Genomic DNA, 7,061 nt, shown 5'->3' on the forward strand with positions numbered 1-7,061 from the left:
TTCTTTCTCCTCTCCTCTCCTCTCCTCTCCTTTCTTTCCTCTCTTTCTCTTTTTCTCTCTTTTTTTCTGACAGTCTCACTCTGTTGCCTGTGCTGAAATGCAGGAGCATCATTTTGGTTCACTGCAGCCTTGACCTCCCGGGCTCAGGTGATCCTCCCACCTCAAGCTTCCAAGTGTCTGGGACTGCAGGTGGGCACCACCATGCCCAGCTACTTTTTGTGCTTTCTTTGGTAGAGGTGGTGTTTCGCCACATTGCCCAGGCTGATTTCAAACAAAAGTTCTTTGTCGGAGACCAGCCTGCCGTTCTCCCAGGGCGGTCAGATTACAGGCTTGAGCTACCACACCCAGCCTAGGGGCCTCTTTTATAAGGGCATTAATCCCATTCAAGAGGTTTATGATTCATGATCTAATTACCTCTTAAAAGGTTCTGCTTCTGAATACCATCGCCTTTGAGGTTAGGATTTCAATGTATTAATTTTGGGGAGACACAAACTCTCAGACCATCGCAGTATTTTATCTTTTTCAGTGCTACTGCAAAGGAAATTTTTCAAAATTTTTTTAGGTTCCAATTGTTTGCTGCTAGTATATAAAAATTCAATGGACTTTTGTATTGAATTCAATGGACTTTTTAAACCTGCTAACTTGCTGAATTTATGTATTAGTTTCCATAGTTGTCTTATAGATTCTCTTGGGTTTTTGACATATACAATCATATCCGCAAATAGCAACAATTTTATTTACTTATGTTGTTTTGTTTTGGTTTATCCAGAATCTTGCTATGTTGCCTTCAAATTCGTGGGCTCTCATTTCAGCTTCTCCAGTAGCTGGGGCTACAGGCATGTATCACCATGCCCAGTCACACCTGACTTGTTTATTTTTCTCATCTATTTTTTTTTTTTTTTGAGACCGAGTCTTGCTCTGTTGCCCAGGCTGGAGTGCAGTAGCCGGATCTCAGCTCACTGCAAGCTCCGCCTCCCAGGTTTACGCCATTCTCCTGCCTCAGCCGCCCAAGTAGCTGGGACTACAGGCACCCGCCACCTCGTCTGGCTAGATTTTGTATTTTTTAGTAGAGATGGGGTTTCACCGGGTTAGCCAGGATGGTCTCGATCTCCTGACCTCGTGATCCGTCCGTGAAGGCCTCCCAAAGTGCTGGGATTACAGGCTTGAGCCACCGCGCCCGGCCTATTTTTTTTTTTTTTTTAAGACAGGATCTCGCTCTGTTGCCCAGACTGGAGTGTAATGGTGTGATGATGGCTTACTGCAGCCTTGACCTCCCTGACTCAAGCAATCCTCAGCCTCCCAAGTAGCTGGGATGACAGGTGTGAGCCATCACACCCTGCCAATTTTAATTTTTTTTTTTTTTCGAGACAGAGTCTCCCTCTGTTGCCTAGGCTGGAGTGCAGTGGCACGATCTTGGCTCACTGCAACCTTTGCCTCCCGGGTTCAAGCGATTCTCCTGCCTCAGACTCCTGAGGAACTGAGATTACAGGCACGCGTCACCATGTCCCGCTAATTTTTGTAATTTTAGTAGAGATGGGGTTCACCATGTTGGTAAGGCTGGTCTCGAACTTCTGACCTTGTGATTCTCCCACCTCAGCCTCCCAAAGTGCTGGGATTACAGGCGTGAGCCACCGTGCCCGGCCATTTTTTTTTTTCCTGAGTATAGCTCTGTTGCCCAGCCCAGGCTGGAGTACAGTGGCATGATCTCAGCTCACTGCAACTTCCACCTTCCCAGCTCAAGCCATTTTCCTGCCTCAGCCTCCTGAGTAGCTGGGATTACAAGCATGTGCCACCATGCTTGGCTAATGTTTGTATTTTTAGTAGAAACAGGGTTTCATCATATTGGCCAAGCTGGTCTCAAACACCTGACCTCAAGTGATCTGCCTACCTCAGCCTCCCAAAGTGCTGGGAGTACAGGCGTGAGCCACCACACCTGGCAATTTTTAAATTTTTTTGTAAAGATGAGGTCTCATTATATTGCCCAGGCTGGTCTCCAACTCCTGGGGTCAAGCGATCCTCCCATCACAGCCTCCTAAAGTGCTGGGATTACAGGCATGAGCCACCATGCCTAGCTTTTTCTTTTCTTTCCTTTTTTTTTTTTTTTTTTTTTTTTTTGACAGAGTCTTGCTCTGTTGCCCAGGCTGGAGTGCAGTGGTGCAATTTTGGCTCACTGCAAGCTCTGCCTCCCGGATTCACGCCATCCTCCTGCCTCAGCCTGCTTTTTCTTTTCTTATTACAGTGGCTAGCATCACCAGAACAATGTTGAATAGAGGTGGTGAGAATGGACATCCTTGTTCTCAATCTCAGGAGGAAGTTATTCAGTCTCTTACCATTTTGTTTTGTTTTGTTTTCTGAGATGGAGTCTTGCTCTGCCACCCAGGCTGGAGTGCAATGGCACTGTCTTGGCTCACTGCAACCTCTACCTCCTGGGTTCAAGCGATTCTCCTTCCTCAGCCTCCTGAGTAGCTGGGGCTACAGGCACACACCACCATGCTTGGCTAATTTTTGTATTTTTAGTAGAGACGGGTTTCACCATGTTGGTCAGGCTGGTCTCAAACTCGACCTTGTGATCCGCCCTCCTCGGCCTCCCAAAATGTTGGGATTACAGGTGTGAGCCACTGTGCCCAGCCTTCAGTCTTTTACCATTAAGTAGAATATTACCTATGGCCTTTTGTAGATGTTGCCTATCAGTTTGAGGAAATTCCCATTTATTCGTAGGTTGCTGAGAGGTTTTTTTTGTTTATTATTATCCTGAAAAGGTGTTGAATTTGTCATATCTTTCTCTCATTTGTTGAAATGATCATGTAGCTTCACTGTATTATTTTTCTTTTCTTTTTTTTTGAGACAGGATCTTGCTCTGTTGCCCAGGCTGGAGTACAGTGGCACAGTCTTGGCTCCCTGCAACCTCTGCCTCCTGGGCTCAAGCCATCCTCCCACTTCAGGCTTCCAAGTAGCTGAGACTACAGGTGCACACCACCATGCCTGGCTAATTTTTGTATGTTTTATAGAGACGGATCTCACTACGTTGCCCAGGCTAATCTCCAAATCCTGAGCTCAAATGACCCTCCCACGTTGGCTTCCCAAAGTGCTCAGATTATAGGCATGAGCCACTGTGCCCGGCCCTGCCTCACTATACTCTTGATTTTCATTTGGCAAGTGAAGCTGAGGAACTTTATCTGGGTTTAAGAGCTGTTTGGTCTTTGTTTTCTGTGACTTCTGGATTCATATCCGCCTAAGTGGTTGGCATTTTCTTACTGCTTTCTAGATGTTACTTATATAACGAGGATATTTTATCCATGAGTTCAACTTTGTTTCCAGTTACACTTTGATTATATTTTATTCTTTGATTGTATTTACGGACTTCTTCTCAGCAGAAAAATGCGGGTATTTGTATCACTGATGTGCCCCGTTTTTCTCGGGCAAGTTCTGCGTTATGTCCCCAGAACTTCCTTTTAAAAAAATGTGAGGCCGGGCGCGGTGGCTCAAGCCTGTAATCCCAGCACTTTGGGAGCCGAGAGGGCGGATCACGAAGGTCAGGAGATCGAGTACATCCCTGGCTAATACGAGTGAACCCCCGTCTCTACTAAAAAAATAAACAAAATAAGAACTAGCCGGCGAGGTGGCGGGCGCCTGTGTAGTCCAGCTACTGGGAGGCTGAGCAGGAGAATGGCGTTATCCCGGGGAAGCTTGCAGTGAGCAAGATCCGGCCACTGCACTCGTCAGCCTGGGCAACAGAGCGAGGACTCGTCTAAAAAAAAAAACAAAAAAAAATGTTTATCCGAGATGGTGGACCGAGGTCAGGGAGTCGAGACCTATCATGGCTAACACAGTGAACGCCTTCCTCTAACTAAAAAATACAAAAAACTAGCCGGGCGAGGTGGTGGCGCCTGTAGTCCCAGCTACTCGGGAGGCTGAGGCAGGAGAATGGCGTAAACCGGGAGGCGGAGCTTGCAGTGAGCCAAGATCGCCACTGCAGCTCCAGCCTGGAACAGAGCAAGACTCCTCTCAAAAAAAAAAAAAAAAAAAAAAAAAGTGTATTTATTTATTATTTATTTATTTTTTAATTATACTTTAAGTTCTAGGGACATTGGTCACAATGTGCAGTTTGTTACAATATGTATATCAGTGCCATGTTGTGTGCTGCACTCATGAACTCATCAATTTACATTAGGTATATCTTCTAATGCTATCCCTCCCCCTCCCCCCCACAATAGGACCCGGTGTGTGATGATCCTCTTCCTGTGTCCAAGTGATCTCATTGTTCAATTCCCACCTATGAGTAAGAACATGCGGTATTTGGTTTTCTGTTCTTGTGATAGTTTGCTGAGAATGATGGTTTCCAGCTGCATCCATGTCCCTACAAAGGACACGAACTCATCCTTTTTTATGGCTGCTTATTTATTTTTTGAGATGGAGTCTCGCTCTGTCACCCAGGCTGGAGTGCAGTGGTGCAATCTCGGCTGACTGCAACCTCCGCCTCCCAGGTTCAAGCGATTCTCCTGCCTCAGCCTCCTGAGTAGCTGGGACTACAGGTGCCCACTACCATGCCCGGCTGAGTTTTGTAGTTTTAGTAGAGATGGGGCTTCACCAGGTTGGCAAGGCCGGTCTTGAACTCCTGACCTCAGGTGATCCGCCCGTCTCGGCCTCCCAGAGTGCTGGGATGACAGGCGTGAGCCATCGTGCCTCGCCAGAACTTCCTTTTAGAGCTTTCACATGCTCTTCTCTGGGGCTGAAGGTACCACTTTGGTCCTCACCCCAGTCTCCTCTTACTCATTCTCAAAATATTGCAGACACCATCACACTGGAGGTAACAGAGACCCAGAAACTCACTTTACTTCCAGAGAGCAGAGGCTTCCGTCTCAGGCCAAGGATGAGAACAGAAAGTTGCATTCCTGTCTGCTGAAGCCACCCAGGAAGTGAAAGAGAACACTACGGCCAAGCTTCTGCTTGGCACTTCCTGCCGCAGGTCAGCTGTGGCTCCACGGAGCTGAGGGCATAATCTCTATCTCTTTCCCTTGACCCACGCGGCCCTACCCACGCCATCAAATGAGTCTCAGCTCCCCGTGTCCCTGACATCCTGCTCTTCTCAGGAACACTGTGAATTCGCAAAGCCTCCTGGCCTTTGCCTGGGCTGTTCTGCCTGCCAGAACTGCCCACACTCCCACACTCTCAGGTCACTCTCGGGCTAGTCCCACTTGTTGTTGGATTTCAGTATCAAAGCCAACTCTTCTAGGAAGCCCTCCCAGATCCAGTCATCTCTCTTAGCAGCCTGGTCCCAAGGGCAACTGGTATCATTATTGGGCAATAGCTTGTTTATTGCCATCTCCCCTGCTGGACTCTCAGCTCCCCTGGGCAGGGATTGGGTCTGCTTTGTCCCCGATTCCCTGCACACAGGCTGTGTGCAATAAGCATCTCTAGGTGATTGAACAGTTAAGGTCAACAAAATACTTCCCAAACCATTTTTGTGTTAAGACTTGTGATGGTGATACAGAGATGAAGATGCCTTTTTTTTTGAGATAGGGTCTCACTCCCATTGCCCAGGCTGGAGTGCAGTGGCATGACCACGGCTAACTGCAGCCTCAACTTCCTGGGCTCAGGTGATCCTCCCACCTCAGCCTCCCTAGTAGCTGGGACTACAGGCACATGCCACCACACCCAGCTTATTATAATTTTTTGTTGTTGTTGTATTTTTTTGTAGAGACAGAGTTGCACCATGTTGCCCAAGCTGGTCTCGAACACCTGGGCTCAAGCCATCCTCCTGCCTCAGCCTCCCAAAGTGCTGGGATTACAGATTTGAGCCACTGCTCTTGGCCACAACTTCCTAAATCTATTCCTTTTTTTTTTTTTTTTTGAGACAGAGTCTTGCTCTGTCACCCAGGCTGGAGTGCGGTGGCCGGATCTCAGCTCACTGCAACCTCCGCCTCCCGGGTTCACGCCATTCTCCTACCTCAGCCTCCTGAGTAGCTGGGATTACAGGCGCCCGCCACCTCGCCCAGCTAATTTTTATATTTTTAGTAGAGATGGGGTTTCACCATGTTGGCTAGGCTGGTCTCGGACTCCTGGGCTCAAGCAATCTTCCCACCTGGGCCTTCCAAAGTGCTGGAATTACAGATGTGAGCGACTGCACCCAGTCTGCACCCAGTCACCACTTGTCAGTTTATTCCTGAAGCTCTACTGCCAGGGGCTCCAATCCTATTATCCTACAAACACTGGCCCAAGTATCTGTGCATTTGGATGCTGCCCAGGCCTTCTGCCTCTTCCATTTATAACAGCTCCTACTTCCAACCCTCCTGTGGCTCCAGATTATGATCTGGGTAAAACCCACCCTTCTCCCAAAGACTGTGATCCCCCTGTCCCCGCACGATCTTGCCCCTGTTGACCGCCCTGCAGTCCCCTTCCCCCTCATCTCACCTCTGCCCCTGGCCTGCTGACTGCTCTTCAAGCTGCTAAGATCATTGCTGTCTCAAGGTCTTCGCCCATCCTGTGCCCTCCTCCTGCAGCGCCCTTTCCCTGGCCAGCTCCCTGTCCTGCCTCGGGTCCAAGTTCCAGTCCGTGCCGGTCCTGACACCCTGGCTTTCTTTGTTATCTGCGATGATTTGGCTCCTTCATTTGCTCATTGTCTCGGGGCCAGATCACAAGTTCCAAGAGGCCAGGCCGGATCCACCTGGTTTTTTAGGACTGGGCCCAGGGCACCACAGGCAGAGGTGGGTCATTATCTCTCCCTGAGTCTTTTTTTTTTTTTTGAAATGGAGTCCTGCTCTGTTGCCAGGCTAGAGTGCAGTGGTGCCATCTCGTCTCACTGCAACCTCTGCCTGCTAGGTTCAAGCAATCCTCCCACCTCAGCCTCCCGAGTAGCTGGGATTACAGGCATCACCAGGCCTGGCTAATTTTCCTATTTTTAGTAGAGATGGGGTTTCATCATATTGGCCAGGCTGGTCTCAAACTCCTGACTTCAAGTGATCCGCCCACCTCAGCCTCCCAAAGTGCTGCCACAGGCCACCACGCCTGGCTAATTTTTGTATTTTTAGTAGAGACGGAGTTTTGCTATGTTGGCTAGCCTG

The sequence above is a fragment of the Rhinopithecus bieti genome, unplaced genomic scaffold (genome assembly GCF_001698545.2).
Source record: "Rhinopithecus bieti isolate Rb0 unplaced genomic scaffold, ASM169854v2 scaffold_9899, whole genome shotgun sequence".
NCBI lineage: Eukaryota > Metazoa > Chordata > Mammalia > Primates > Cercopithecidae > Rhinopithecus > Rhinopithecus bieti.